General features: G+C 37.5%; 1 protein-coding gene across 1 annotated transcript in view; it reads right to left on the bottom strand.

The window, feature by feature from the left end:
* Positions 1-16,426, bottom strand: part of ATP2C1 (ATPase secretory pathway Ca2+ transporting 1) — a 174,694-nt gene that overhangs the window by 96,459 nt on the left and 61,809 nt on the right. The window lies entirely within an intron of this gene.

The raw sequence follows: 16,426 nt of genomic DNA, 5'->3' as shown, positions 1-16,426 counted from the left end.
ATACCAATGTAATGAGTAAAAAGTAAAACAGATGTCCCGTCTCGCAGATCCTAATAATTACATGTAGTCATAATCCTCTAAACTCATTATGTTTAACAGCAAAGACTGAGAACAGCTAAGCTTTCTCCATTTTAACTATTCCTGTTAGGGTACCTGTTTCTTAACTGTCCAGAAAAACACCTATCTACTCTACATAAGCACCAAGACAGCAAGTCAGATTTAAAAATCTATTCCCAAACTAGCAGAAAAACAAAGAAAAGAGACCAGACAAGCAGAGGATGCACAGTTTAGTGAAGGGGCTGTGAACAAGCAGAGATGGTGGTAACCAGGGTACCTACTTCATGCAGCTTCATAAGCAAGTATCTAGAGAAAAGTTTTTATTTAACACACTTCCAGAAATAAATCTCCAATCCAGACTTGTCTTGAGTCCTAAGCTGACAGATTCTTAATAGACAAAAAGTTTTGAATAAGTAGGAGAAAGTAAGACAAAAGTGAAACTTTAGCGAAGAAAACTTTTCAGTTGCTATACTTCCACTGATTAGAATACTGAAAGTGAAGTGATCATCTTACTGCCAAGACACAAGTCTCTAAGCTTTCAGATGGAATGTCTTCAACCTTGGATAATCAACATTTTTAGGATAAAATATTCCCCCCAAATTTTTTTGACACAACACTTCTTTAAGACAACAAATGACACTGATCAAAAAAGAAAATTTTAAATTTCTATTATTTTAAGATAATAACAGAGGCCTGTGTGCTGTCATTATAGAATCTTTACACTTACTCCAAAAATTAGTAAATAGCTGTGGAAAAAAGTATTCACTCAGTGTAACTGAGTTCTGGAACAATCAAATACATGTTTTCTAATTTCACTTATTAAAAGGCACTGCTGAATGTTTAAGTACTTTAAAGCAAGAAGCAGAAGTATTTTTCTACTTTTCATGATAAGATATTAGTGACTAAAAATTCTGAGGAAATTGGGAGACAGATTACCTTACTTTCATACAAAACAAAGCCTTGAAATTATTTAAAGCATATTTTTACATAATTAAGAAAGCTTAAACCTTAGAGAAAAAACTGGAAATTTCTTAAAAGTTCCAAACGTTTCAGAACCACTGAATATCAAAACCTATAAAACAAAGTGGGACAAGGGAAAGATTTCATTGAACCATCCTTAAATTAAACACTGGAAAAAACCCTACAAAAATAACCAGAATCTTCTTAAAGCAATGAGAACTACAACAGTGTGGTGCGGTTATTTATCTTGTGAGATGTTAAAGCAAAATTAAGAAGGATCAAGTATATTTACATTATCTGTGATGTCAACGAGACTAGTATCCTTTATTTCTAAAATTCCTGTACCTCAGTTTCTTCATATATAAAATACGGATAATACTGCCTAAAGTTGTGTCAAGATTACATCCATTAATAAAGCACTTGACCCAATAGTAATAAGTGCTGAAATAGCTATTTTTCTCCAAAAAGTATTTAATACTTACATATATATTCAATAGTACAATTAGCTTAATCCAGAACTAAATTACCAATCATGGCAAATAAAAGTTAGATTTGCAATAATTTTTCTATTAAAATATACTTTTCTATCACTGATATCTTAGAAATTGCCATCCAACATGTGGTACAAGAGCTCTTCTCATAAAATCTTTTTAAAGTAATCCTTTGGTAGTTGTTACATAAGACAGGGTCTATGTTGGAATATACTCTACATAAAATCCCTCAGGAGCATTCTCTGGGCCCAAAAGAGTTGAAAAATCTCAACAGAAGAAACTGAGTTTCACTTAATAATGAGTAAGACACTGAAGGGACATGATAATAACTCTTTAAATATATGAAGGGCTGGCTGCCATGTGAAAGAGGGAAACACCAAAACCAAAGGGTAAGTTTACAGCCAACCAACTTCTGGAGTTAGAATGAAGAGCACTAGATGTGTTCTGGCAAAGCCATGTGATAAGACAGATTTCACTGAAAGAATATAGGAAATAGGAGGCTATAGCACGAAATTCTTGGCCAAAAGCAGAAATCTCATCTATATTTATGCTTACTGGATTCTATGTCAACCTACAATTATGGATATTATTGAATTTTAATCCTATTTTCTTTTAAGCAAATGTTATATTTAGTAGTTCAAATGGATCATTACTTCTATGGCTTATAAGAATACTTTGTTTATTCACTTACTCTTTCAACACTGCATTTATTGAGAATCTGACTCTGTGGTAGGCCCTTAGTATTAACAATGAGCAAAAACATCCTGAAGGGGAGGAGAGAGGACAAAGGGGACAAATGTTATCAAAGAATACCACAAATAAATGGAAAACGGCAAATGACTGCTATTATGAAGGAGAAGTCATCCAGGGGCATGAGAGCTTACACAGAGATTGCAATCGGGACAGGGAAGTTTTCACAAGGAAGTGATGCTTATAGAACTGAAAGACAAGAAGCTGCCTAAGGGAAGGAGTGGAAGAGCAGAGGGAAAAGAATGTGCAAAGTTCCCAGGAAAGGGGGGTGAGCATGGCAAAATGAAGTACTAAAGAACGAGTACTAAAAGAAGACCAGCATTTATTCATTTACTCATTCAGTCTTTAAACATCTAATCAATGGTCCTGTATGTGCCACACAATGTTGCCAATAATGGGGACACAAAACAGACCAAAAATGTAAGAACTCCAGCCTCATGAAGCTACATACCAATTGGAAGCAAAAGACTACAAATAATGAATTAAACAATAAATGCTCCAGAAGGATAAGGGAGGAGTTGCTTCATTGTATACAGGGGTGGAGGGGAGGACCTCTCTAGTAAGGTGACATTTGGGCACAGAGACCTGAAAAAAAAAAAAAAAAAAGCAAAGGAACTATTATCTCTACTAGAAATGTCCAGGAGGTAGATGGGTATGAGCACATACAGGAGAGGTCCAGGTTGAAGATACCAATGTGGGTAAGTCATGAGCACATAAACGGTATTAAAACTGAGAATAAACCACTCTGGCACAGAAGAAAGGGAAGAGGTCTATGGGCTGACCCTAGGGCATTATCTCAACATAGTGATCACAGATGAGAATAACCAAGAAAAGAGACAAAGAAGAACCAAGCAGTGAGGTAAAAAGGGAACCACAAGAGAAGTCAAGTGAAACGAGTATTTCAAAGTGGTGTTAATGGCTGGACTGAATGTCACTGAAAAGTGAAGGTGAGGACTGACAACTGACCACTGAAGTTGGCAACATAGAGATAAATAAAGAGAGTGGTTTCAGTGGAGTAGTGATGCACAAAAATCAGACAGGAGTGGGTTCAGAGAAAACAGCAGGAGAGAAGGTGAAGACAGCCAAGTATAGATAATCCTTCCCAGTTCTGCTGTAAAAAGAAGCAGCGAAATGGGATTATCGTAGCCAGAATGGAGTAGAGGTTCCAAGAGTTGGGGCTTTTTTTAAAATGGGAGAAATGTTTGCATGTTTGTATTTTGATCAGAATTATCTGATAGAAGAAAAACTAGTAATGCAGAAGTGACATGGGACAACTGATAAAGTGATGCTCTTGACTAAATGAGAGGGGATGGAATCTGACATATTTGCAGGAGGACTGGTCTTAGATAAAGGAATGGACCAGTTCATCCACAGTTACAGATGAGAAGGCAGAGTAACATGGGAAGGATGCACACATGTTGGCAGCTGCAGTGGAAGGAACATATGGAAATATTCTAAGAACTATCTGGATTAAAAAAATCAGGACATATAAAGCAAAAATAAGCTACAGAAGTAGGTGGGGATCCTACAGTGCCTCATGGGTCATATTATAGAATTTCTGTCTTAATCCTAAGAGGAAAAGGAAGACTTTGCACTGTAGTCTTAAAAATAGATAAATAAAATAATAAATAAATAAATAAATAAATAAATAAATAAATAAAATACACAGCTGGGAGGAAAACACACACACACACACACACACACACACACACACACAGAATATAAGTAGTGAAAATATACCAGTTTGGACACTATTACATACATCTAAATAAGAGATAAACGTAGCTTGGACATGGGTGGTGGGGTGCAGAACAGATGTAGAGGTAAAAATAACAGTACATGATGATGAACTAGATACATACACTGAAGAACTACACTAGATTCCTAGCTTGTTTACATACTAAATAGTAATGCTATTCACATGGTAAAGAATATTAGAATATTCTTTGTAACAAATGGTGCTGTGACAACCGGATATGCACACAAAAAAGTACTCTATAAAGCTGGACCCCTCCCTCACACAATATATGGAGATTAACTCAAAATGGATCAAAGACCTAAATGTGAGGACTTGAACTATTAAACTCTTAGAATAAAACATGGGCTTAAATCTTGACCAAGGTTTCCTAGACATGACACCAAAAGCACAAGAAACAAAAAGACTGAACATCATCAAAATTTAAAACTTTTGTGCTGCAAAGGACACCATCAAGAAAGTGAAAAAGACAACCCACACTATGAGAGAAAATATTTGCAAATATATTACAATTCAGTAATAAGAAGACATAACTCAACTTTAAAATGAGTAAAAGATCTGAATATATATTTCTACAAAGTAGATATACAAATGATCAATAAGCACACGAGAAGATCTTCAATCATTAGTCATGAGGAAAATACACATCAAAACCATAATGAGATACCACTTCACATCTACTAGAATGCCTAAAATCAAAAAGACAACAAGGGGCACCTGGATGACTCAGGCATCCAACTCTTGATTTCAGCTCAGGTCGTGATCTCATAGTCTGTGAGTTCAAGCCCCACATTAGGCTCCAAACTGACAGTGGGGAGCCTGCTTGGGATTTTCTCTCCCCCCCCCCCCCCCCCCCACACTCCCTCTCCCTCTGCCCCTTCCCTGCTTGTGCGACCGCACGCACACACACACACACTCTCTCTCTTAAAACAAATAAACTTAAAAAAAGAGAGAGAGAGAAAGAATAACAAGGGTTGAAAAGCATAGAGAGAAACCGGAACCTTTATATCCTGCTGGTGCAACTGTTAAAAGGTGCAGGTACTATGGTAAAGTTTGGCAGCTATTATAGATATATGGATATGCAGATATGGATATATAGATATACAGATATATAGATATGTATTATGCTATTATACACACATGGCATTTTAGCTGGCTAAATGAGGACTGTTTTCAACTTAAAACAATCTTTGATTGATTTAATAATGCTTCGATTTTGAGAACTATAAAATACAAGCAAGATCACATAAGTTTAGTTGAAGGTAAATCATCTTAAGACACAATGTTACTTCCTTCACGTGTTATTACAAAAGGTCATTGTGTGTGGTCCCAGGTTTCAAATATTAGGTATTATCTGTTTACCTCTTACCTGACCCTGAAGATATCCTGGGTTTAGCTATATCTTAATCTCCTCATAATAGCTTTACGTTTGTTTCAAATAATGGCATTTATTAGGTCTAAACCTTGGATTATTTAACTCATGCAACCAATAAGCATTTCCTAAATAGACCACACATACAACCACAGTCCACAGTTTATACCTTGCAGAGATGAATAATTCAGCTGGACAGTCAAGTCATACCAGAACACACACCTATAAGAGTTGCCATACATTAGTCAAACCATCAGAATGCAAGTAAGTCAGTCAAAAAATTCATGAAGGGAAGACTGTTACAGCCCTCAGTATTCTGGGAAAACTTCCCTGAACTAAGCCATTAAAAATGGATAGCAGGGAATGGCTAACACCTGCCAAGGAAACAGTCTAAAAAAGAGACGAACACTGGTAAAAGGAAGAACAGTAGAAATCTAATTTGTATGTGACTCGCCCAATCTGGCTAGAATAAAGTAAGTGTTTTACTATGCACTTCTACTTCCATTAAATGACCCAGATCTAGCCAGATATTAAAACAAGCTATACAGTTTTTAATTGAGTGCATTTAAAAACTGCAGAAACTTACATTTTTAGGACGTATCAAATAATTCAACTAAATACAGACCCTTATGCATCAGGACCCATCACAGACCAACCGTACCCAAATTTGCATTTTAACAAGAGTCCCAGGTGAATCACTCATATATTTTGAGTTTAAGCATGTTATAGATCAGTTCCCAAATCTGATACGTATCAGAATTATATGGGGATTGCTATGGATCGAACTGCCCCCACCACAAATACATATGTTGAAGTCCTAACCCCCAATTTAACAGTATTTAGATATGGAGCCTTTGTGAGGTAATTAGGTCATGAAGGTGCAGCCCCTCATGATGGCATCAGTGCCCTTACAAGAGACATCAGACAGCACTGCATGTACATGTCTCCTCTCCCCTTCTCCCTCTCTTCCTTCCTCCCCAGCCTTTAGAACTGTGAGAAATAAATGTCTGTTACCTAAGACACCAAGTCTATGACATTCTGTTATAACAGCCAAAGTAGACTAAGACAAAGGGGTTTTTTGTGTGTTTGTTTTCTTGTTTTTGTTTTTTCATTTTAATCCAAGTGTCTAGACACCATCCCTAAAGAGTGTGAATCATTAGGTCTGGGGTGGAGCAAAAACATTTATTTTTAAAAGCTCCCCAGGGGCTGCCTGGGTGGCTCAGTCAGTTAAGCCGCTGACTTCAGCTCAGGTCACAATCTCGACGTTTATCAGTTTGAATCCCATGTCAGGCTCTATGCTGACAGCTCAGAGCTTGGAGCCTGCTTCGGATTCTGTGTCTCCCTCTCTCTCTGCCCCTCCCCTGCTCATGCTGTGTCTCTCTCAAAAATAAGTAAACGGAGCAGGAGGAGGAGGAGGAGAACAACAACTACTACTAGTAAAAGGGGCATCTGGGTGGCTCAGTTGGTTAAGTGTTCAAATCTCGATTTCACCTCAGGTCATGACCTCAGTCACAGTTTGTGAGATTGAGCCCCTGCACTGGCCTCTGCTCTGCTAAGACGACACAGAGACTGCTGAGATTTTCTCTCTCTCTCTTTCAAAATAAACTTTAAAAAAAAGAAGAAGAAGAAGAAATAGTGAATTTTCAAAAGGTGACCAAATGACTCCAAGTTTCTTTAATTGATCTTTTGGTTGAGAACAAGGCTGCTGGTACTTTTCTTCAACACTGTATATATAAGTCCACTTATATCCACATTTAACATGCTCAGCTGGACGGGGTGATAGTATAGTGCAGCAGACATCAAACCAAACATCGCCTTCTGAGCTGGAAAAACAGGATAGGTCCCAGACCCCATTCCCACTTCAGACACAACAGCTTTCCTTTTATGTATTATATGCTTTGGCTTCAGAAAAAAAAAAAAAAAAGAAGTTAGTATTTAAACAAAGAGCTTTACAGCTTTAAAAGGGGGGAAGGGGAGACTTAAACACTCCAGGACTGTGGTTTTCAATCTTACTAGTTAGCATCAGAATCACCCGGATGACTTGTTAAATCACAGGTTACTGAGTCCTAACCTCAGAGGTCCCAAATTAGCAGGTATGAGGTGGGTCCCAGAAAATTCATTCCTAACAAGTTCTCAAGGAATGTTGATGCTGCTAGTTCAAGTCACACTTGGAGAATCACTGCTCTAGTCAAGGTCAGACTTGACTAGATCCTAATTTATAATCACAACTCTATGTCCTAATAACTGTGTGACCCAGGACAAATTACGTAACTCTCTGCATGGTTTTCCTCAGTGGAAAACTGGGATAATACCAATTTGATTTCAAAAAGGGAAAAAAAAAACTTATAGAAGTGTGTGCACAGTACCTAGTATATGATGGATATTCAATGCTGGTTCTGTTCCCCTAAGATAATTATACTAATCATATAATTATGCATTTGCCTCACCCCTGCTTCACAAGGGTATAACACGGTTTCTGTCATCTTGGTATCCTCTGCAAAGTTCTTAATATCCAACACGAAAAGGACTATTAGAAAAAAAAAAATCCTGGGATTTGTCTCAATGGACAAAAGAATAGCCCTGTTATCCTGAGATATACCCATGTCTTTTTTTTTTTTTAAGTTTATTTATTTGAGAGAGAGAGAGAGAGAGAGAGACTGAGTTGGGGAGGAGCAGAGAGAGGGAGAGAGAGAATCGCAAGCAGGCTTCGAGCTGTCAGTATGGAGTCAGATGCAGGGCTCAAACCCACGAACCAGGAGATCACGACCCAAGTCGAAACCAAGAGTCAGGAGATTAATCAACTGAGCCACCCAGGGGCCCCTTTATGCCTTTTAAATGACCTTTCATTCAAAGAACAAAAATATGGCAGAACTGATTAGAAAAAGAATTTAATCATCCATGAATTCATCTTCTACAAGCACTAGTCAAGTCCGTGTGTTTCACCTTTGAAAGTGTTGAGTTTAAAGTTTCCAATCTCCAGGGGCACCTGGGTGGTTCAGTTGGTTAGGCATCTGACTTAGGCTCAAGTCATAATCTCGTGGTTTGTGAGTTTTGAGTTCCGCCTCAGGTTCCTCGCTGCCAATGCGGAACCTGCTTGGAATTCTTTCTCTTCCCCTCTCCTACCCTCCCCTGCTCAAGCTCACGCTCTCTATCTCTCTAAAAATAAATTAAAAAATTTTTTTAAAAAGTTTCCAATCTCCAGACGTTGAATTTTATTGGCAAATGTAGCAGCCATGCAAGCAGGAAAAGCCAATCTGTACCTGGATGAAGCATTTCAAGGATCAGACTGCTGGTGTGCAGCAGCCCTATCAACAAAGAAATGCTGGCATGGGAAGGAAAAGGCACTGAAAACACATTCTTATAAAATATTGTATTACCAGAGGAGCAGGTTTAAGAACACTTGAAATACAAAGTGAAAAGTGCATATTGAACTAACATATCTAGGATCACATACATAAGTAGTCAGAAACCTCCACAAATGCCTCCCCTAATATGCAAGTTCCTACTTTTTACACCAACTATATCTGACAAAGTCACCAGCTCAGTCTTATCGTCTAAAAGGCAAGATGGAATATGATCATTTTCAAACTTTAGTTTTCAGAATCAGCTGGGAATGAAATGATTAGGAATACAAGTATTCTCAGGGCACACGGGTGGCTCACTAAGTGTCCAACTCTTGATTTTGGCTCAGGTCATGATCTCATGGTTTGTGAAATCGAACCCCATATCAGGCTCTGCACTGAAAGTGAGGAGCCGGCTTGGAATTCTCTCTCTCCTTCTCTTTGCCTCTCCTTCTCTGTCTCAAAACAAATAAATAAAAACATTAAAAAAAAAATTTTTTTTAAAGTACAAGTACTCTCACTACTTTTATTCAGCATAATACTGGAAGCTTGAGCTGCAGCCATCAGACAAGATAAAGAAATAAACGGCATCCAAATTGGTAGAAGAAAAACCTTCACTATCAGATGTCATACTATAGACAGAAAACCCTACAGACTCCACCAAACCACTAATAAAACTGATAAAATGAATTCAGTACAGTTGCAGGATACAAAATTAATATAAAGAAATCTGTTACTTCTATACACAAATAATAATATAGCAGAAAGAAAAATTAAAAAAATAATCCCACTTATAAATCCACAAAAAGAATAAAATACCTAGGAATAAACTTAACCAAGGAGGTAAAATATGTATAACTCTGAAAATTATAAGACACTGATGAAAGAAATCAATGATACAAATACTAAGACATTCCATGCTCATAGATTGGAAGAACCAATATTGTTAAAATGTCCATACTACCCAAAGCAATCTACAGATTTAATGAAATCCCTATCAAAACACCAACAGCATTCTTCATAGGACTAGAACAAATAAAACTAAAATTTGTATGAAACCACAAAAGACCCCAGTCAAAACAATCCTGAAAAGAAAAACAAAACTGGAAGTATCCAGATTTCAAGATATACTACAAAGCTGCAGTAATCAAAACTGTATGGTACTGGCACAAACAGAGATACAGAGATCAGTGGAACAAAATAGGGAGTCTAGAAATAAACTCATGCTTAAATGGTCAATTAATCTACAACAAAGGAAGCAAGAAGATAAAATGGGGGAAAAGATAGTTTCTTCAACAAACAGTGTTGGGAAAATTAGACAGTGGTAAGCAAAAGAATAAAAACTGGACCACTTTCTTACACCATACACAAACATAAACTCAAAATGGATTAAGGACCTCTGGACCTAAAACCATAAAATTCCTAGAAGAAAACCTGGCAATAATTTCTTTGACACTGGTCACAGAAACATTTTTCTAGATATGTCTTCTCAGGCAAGGGAAACAAAAGCAATAATTAACCACTGGAACTACACCAAAATAAAAAGCTTGTGTACAGCAAAGGAAACCATCAAAAAAAAACAAAACAGCAACCTACTGAATGAAAGAAGATATCTGCAAATGATATACCCAAAAAGGGGTTAATATCCAAAATGTACAAAGAACTTCTACAACTTGACATCAAAATAAACCCAAGTAATCCAATTAAAATGGGCAGAGGACATGAACATACATTTTCAAAGAAGACACACAAATGGCCAACAGACACATGAAAAGATGCTCAACATCACTAATCAACTGGGGAAATGCAAATAAAAACTACAATATCACTTTACATTCTTGGTTAAAAGCAAAAAGATAAATAACAAGTGTTGGTGAGGATATGGAGAAGAAGGAACCCTCATTCACTGCTAGTGGGAATGCAAACCGGTACAGCCACTGTGGAGAACAGTATGGAGGTTCCTCAAAAAATTAAAAGTAGAATTACCCTATGATCCAGTAATTCCACTGCTAGGTATTTACCCAAAGAAAACAAAAACACTAATAATTTGAAAAGATACATGCACCCCTATCTTTACTGCAGCATTATTTAGAACAGCCAAGATACAAAGGCAACCCAAAATGTCCATCCATAGATGAATAAATAAAGAAGATGTAGTACAGACATACAAAAGAATTTTAAACATAGAAAAGAATGAGGGGCATCTGGGTAGCTCAATGGGTTAAGCATCCAACTCTTTTTTTGTAAATTTTTTTTAACGTTTTATTTTTTGAGAGACAGAGTGTGAGCAGAGGAAGAGCAGAGAGGGAGACAGAGAATCCAAAGCAGGCTCCAGACTCTGAGCTGTCAGCACAGACCATGATGTGGGGTTCAAACCCATGAACATGAGGTCATGACCTGAGCCAAAGTCGGACACTCAACTGACTGAGCCACCCAGGTGCTCTAAGCATCCAACTTCTTGAATTCAGCTCAGGTCATAATCTCACTGTGAGATAGAACCCTGCATCAGGCTTCATGATGAGAGCACAGAACCTGCTTGGGATTCATATTCTCTCTCTCTCTCTCTCTCTCTCTCTCCCTCTCTCTCTCTCTCTCTCTCTCTCTCCTTCTCTCTTTCTGCTTCTCTCCCAGTCACGTGTACACGTGTGCAGGCTCATTCGCACTCTCTCACTCTCTCTCTCAATAAATAAATGAACTTTGGGGCACCTGGGTGGCTCAGTTGGTTGAGTGTCCAACTTTGACTCAGGTCACGATCTCACAATTCATGAGTTCAAGCCCCATAACGAACTCTGTACTGACAGCTCGGAGCCTGGAGTCCACTTTGGATTCTGTGTCTCCCTCTCTCTCTGTCCCTCCCAGCTCACGCTCTCCCTCAAAAATAAAGAAACAAATAAACAAAAACTTTTAAAAACATGAGACCTTGCCATTTGTAATAACATGGATGGGCCTAGAGGATATAATAAGTGAAATAAGCCAGACAAAGAAAGACAAATACCATATGATTTCACTCATATATGAAATTTAAGAAACAAAACGAACAAACAAAAATAGAGACAAGCAAAAAAACAACACAAAAACAAAACAAAACAAAACCCAAACTCTTAAATACAGATATTAAACTGATGGTTGCCAGGGGGGAGATGGGTAGGGGAATGGGTAAAATAGATAAAGGAGATTAAAAGTACACTTACCCTAATGACCACTGAGTACAATGTACAGAATTGTTGAATTATTATATTATACACCTAAAATATAACAGTGTATGTTAATTATACTTCAAAAAAAAAAAAAAAAGAAGAAAGAACACAGGTACTATACAGGTCTCAGCAAAAAAGCTAAAGCTGAATATGACCAGTGGTAACCAGATCTAGAGCAATGGTTCTCAACCCAGACTGCACATTTATGTGAACTGCACATTAAAACCACCTGGGGAACTTTGAAAAATTCCTACAGCTGGAACTCCAGACCAATTAAATCAGAGTCCATAGGGACGGTGGGTCCCAAAGATGTGGAGATCCCAGGAATAGGTCTTTTTTAAAAATCTCCCAAAATGACAATGTACAGGTAGTGCTCTTAACCTACCCATAAATTAAACAGGAAATACAGGAGATAGAGGAACATATTAAATTACTTCAAAGGAAGGTACTCAGCAAATTCCAGGCTGTGGGAAATTGTACAGGACAAACAACCTGCTTTTGTCAATAAGTTACAAGGAAAAGAGGGGATTAAGATATTTAAGAGAAATGTTAACCAATTATTACAGTGTTTGGGCCTTATTTCAATCTTGATTCGATTAAATAAACTGTTTTCCTTTGTTTTGTTTTAATCAATCCAGGCTCACGGTTGCTTTTAACTATTGTCTCTAAGAGTCTCCTTAAATCTGGAACAATTCCTTAGTTTTTTGTCTTTCATGACCCTGACACTTTGGAAGATTAAAAGCAGGTTATTTTGTAGCATATCCCTACCCTAGAAATTACAATTTGAGATTGCCTGATTTTCCTAATTAGAGTCAGGTGACACATTTTGGGGGGAGGGGAAACACCACAGAACACTACATCCTTCTCAAAACATATCAAGAGGCATATGATGTTTGCTATTGACTGAACTGTCTCCCCAAAATTCACATGTTGAAGCTGTAACCCCCACAATGTCAGTGCATTTGGAAACAGGGCCTTTAGGAAGGTAATTAACAAGAAAATAAGGGGCGCCTGGGTGGCTCAGTCGGTTGGGCATCTGACTTCAGCTCAGGTCATGATCTCGTGGTCCGTGGGTCTCAGAGCCTGGAGCCTGCTTCGGATTCTGTGTCTCCCTTTCTCTTTGTTCCTTCCCCACTCACACTCTCTCAAAAATAATTTTTTTTACATAAGAAGAACATAAGGGTGGAGCCCTAATCCAGTAGGACTAGTGTCATTATAAAAGATAGAAACACCCCCAGTAAGCACACACAAAGGCCATGAGGAAACAGCAAAAAGGCAACAATCTGCATGCTGAGACCTCACCAGAAACCAACCCTGCCAGCACCTGATATTAGACTTCCACCCTCAATTTCTGTCTTTTAAACCACCCAGTCTATGGTATTCCATCATAGCAGCCTGAGCTGACTTAATACAATGTGGTTTGGTCCCATCAATGGCGATGTTATTTTCGAACATTTGGCTAAAGTGGCACTTGTAAGGTTTTCCCACTATTGTGTTACTATTTTTCTCTTTGTATGCTTTCCCCTACAGGTTCCTTGTAGGTAGATATCTTGAGATTAGTAAAATATCCTGTACCTTATACTCTTTCTTGCTCAGTAGGTAACTCTTGCCTGAAACAATTATTACAATTGTAGCTACCAAATGGTGATCTTTATAATTCCATCATGCTGTCTACATTTATTAAATGGAATCCTATTGTAATAAGTAAGTTTCCCTTCTTCCCATTTATGTGTGTGTTTGTATATATATTCTTTTTATATCATGGATTCCTACTTTATTCTACAGGTTGTAAAATCCATTACTATTTTGTTGCTCAAATTGTCCCAGTTTGGGCCAGTGTGGAGCCTTGAACAGGCTGCCTCCTATGTCTTTGTGACATGTTCTCGCCAATTTTAAGCACTTCCTCACTTTTTGGCACAAGATGTTCCAAGCGTTATCTTTGCATTTTCTCTGCCCCAGCATTGGAATTAGCCATTTCTCCAGGGAGTCTTGTTGCCTTTTACTGATGAATAGTATTCAGAAGGGTCACGGCTTCAAGGTCTTCACAACAGACTGAGTTAAGGAATGTATATGCATATAACACAAACATAACAATTTTAATATTTACCTGTAAACATGTTAAAAACATTTAGTGCATACTGAACCTACCAATTCTTTTTTTCTTATAATTTTTTTAAAAATGTTTATTTTTGAAAGACAGAGAGAGAGAGAGAACGAACACAAGCTGGGGAGGGCAGAGAGAGGGAGACAGAGGACCCAAAGCAGGCTCCACACTGACAGCAGAGAGCCGGATATGGGGTTCAAACTCACGAACTCGAGATCATGACCTGAGCCAAAGTCAGTTGCTCATCCAACCAAGCCACCCAGGCACCCCCTGAAGTTACCAATTCTAATCTAACTCCATAGAGGTCATTTCACCCTTTCCCCTTATTTGTAATTCTTTAACAGTGAAAAACCTGATTTTTGTTACCTCCATTATATATACTTGTTTGCTGTAATCTAGAATACGTAGAATAGTTTTGGAGTTCTAACCATACCCTTGTAAACAAAATTTTATTAACTACAGTATTTGTATACAGTTCTTTTTGTCTCTAGTCTTAGGTCTGTTTACAGTTCTTTTTGTCAATAGCCTTATATAGTCAAAATCCTGTACTCCAAAATTACTTAGGTTAGTTCTTTACAAGCATACCCTTCAGTGGGATTGTCATTTAACTGAAATAGTTAGATTCACTTGTTTGTTTGGGATTTTCCTCCCATCTTTGTTAATTTTGAGTATATGACACATGAACTAAGTTCTAATACTCAAAGATTTTCAAAATTGGTAGAATCAGATTAGTGTCAAACCCTATCCCTTCGATTCCTTCAATCTCTACCTCACCCTCTTTATGTTACCAGTCACATTAGTCTCTAGTGTATTTTTCCTATGTTTCCTTTTGCACAAATGAGCAGCTGTGAGTCTATTTTATTTCTTCCTCTTTTCTTTAGAGTAACAATCTATAAATATTTTTTTTTATCTAAAACATATCCTGGAGATCAATCCATCAGTTCAGAGATCTTCCTTTTTTCCTTTCAGAGCTGTATAGTACCGTTATGTGGATATAACATATTCAACCACTCTATGCATGAAATTGCAAACAATGATCCATGAATAACTTTATGTATGGATATTCATTGTTGACATTGCACCTTCAGGGAAAATCCCTAAAATTGAAACTGATGGGCCCAAAGGCAAATGCATACGCAGGATTCCATTGGATACTGCCAAGTCTCGGGAGGGGCGTGCCCTCTCCTCAGGAATGTATGTGTCTGCTTCCTCACAGCCTAGCCAACAGGATGGATAATTATATTAATTTCTGTCAATCTGAAAACTAAAAAGTGGTATCTCAGTGTTTTTAAATTTAAATTTGCATTTTTCTAGTTAGAAGTCTGAAATCATTTCCTGTTTAGAGGCCATTTTATATGTTTTGGGGAGAATTATCCCTTACGTATTTTGATCATTTTTCTATCAGGTTACTGTACTTTATTCTCAAAATAATGGTTTTTGATGGATAACATGTTTTTTTTTTTTTTTTTTAATTTTTTTTTTTTTCAACGTTTTTATTTATTTTTGGGACAGAGAGAGACAGAGCATGAACGGGGGAGGGGCAGAGAGAGAGGGAGACACAGAATCGGAAACAGGCTCCAGGCTCTGAGCCATCAGCCCAGAGGCCGACGCGGGGCTCGAACTCACGGACCGCGAGATCGTGACCTGGCTGAAGTCGGACGCTTAACCGACTGCGCCACCCAGGCGCCCCTGGATAACATGTTTTAAGTTTGATGAAATCCAGTTTTTCTCTTTTTGTTGCTTTTGTTTTTGGTGTCATATTTAATAATCCACTGCCAAGAATCCAAGGTCAGGAAGATTTATTCCTGAGGTTTTTTATAAAGAGTTAAATGGTTTTAGCTCTTATATTTAGATGGTTGATCCATTTTGAGTTAATATTTGTATACTGTGTGAAGCTGGGGCACACCATTGAATTTTGGACACACTGATTTTCTCCTTAAAGATTCTGTATTGTTACGTTGGGCAGTTATTTTTTGAAGTTTACCTTGCATAATATTTAGTCAGTTCATCCTTAATTACTGAGTATCAGACCGTTCATGGAACTGGGCACTGCAGCTCTTAGAACATGCTGTTAATATTGAGTCTTCAAGAATGATTCAAAATACACAGGGATAATAAGAGAAAGGACTGATACATTTTACTACCTAAAGATGAAACTTTCTTGCAAGGCCAAAAAATATACAGTCAAGAAGGCTAAGGGACTAAAAGAAAGTATCTACAACGTATCACATGTATTTGTATGCTGATGTTCATTACAGTGTTATTTATTCACAACAGCCAAAAGGTGGAAACCCAAGTGTCCACCCACAAATAAATGGATAAATACAATGGATTACTATTCAGCCATAAAAAGAAATAAAATTCTGATACACACAGAAAAATATGGATGAACCTTGAA

The sequence above is a fragment of the Lynx canadensis genome, chromosome C2, assembly GCF_007474595.2.
Source record: "Lynx canadensis isolate LIC74 chromosome C2, mLynCan4.pri.v2, whole genome shotgun sequence".
Classification (NCBI taxonomy): domain Eukaryota; kingdom Metazoa; phylum Chordata; class Mammalia; order Carnivora; family Felidae; genus Lynx; species Lynx canadensis.
This window is presented reverse-complemented; position numbering and strand designations above follow the sequence as displayed.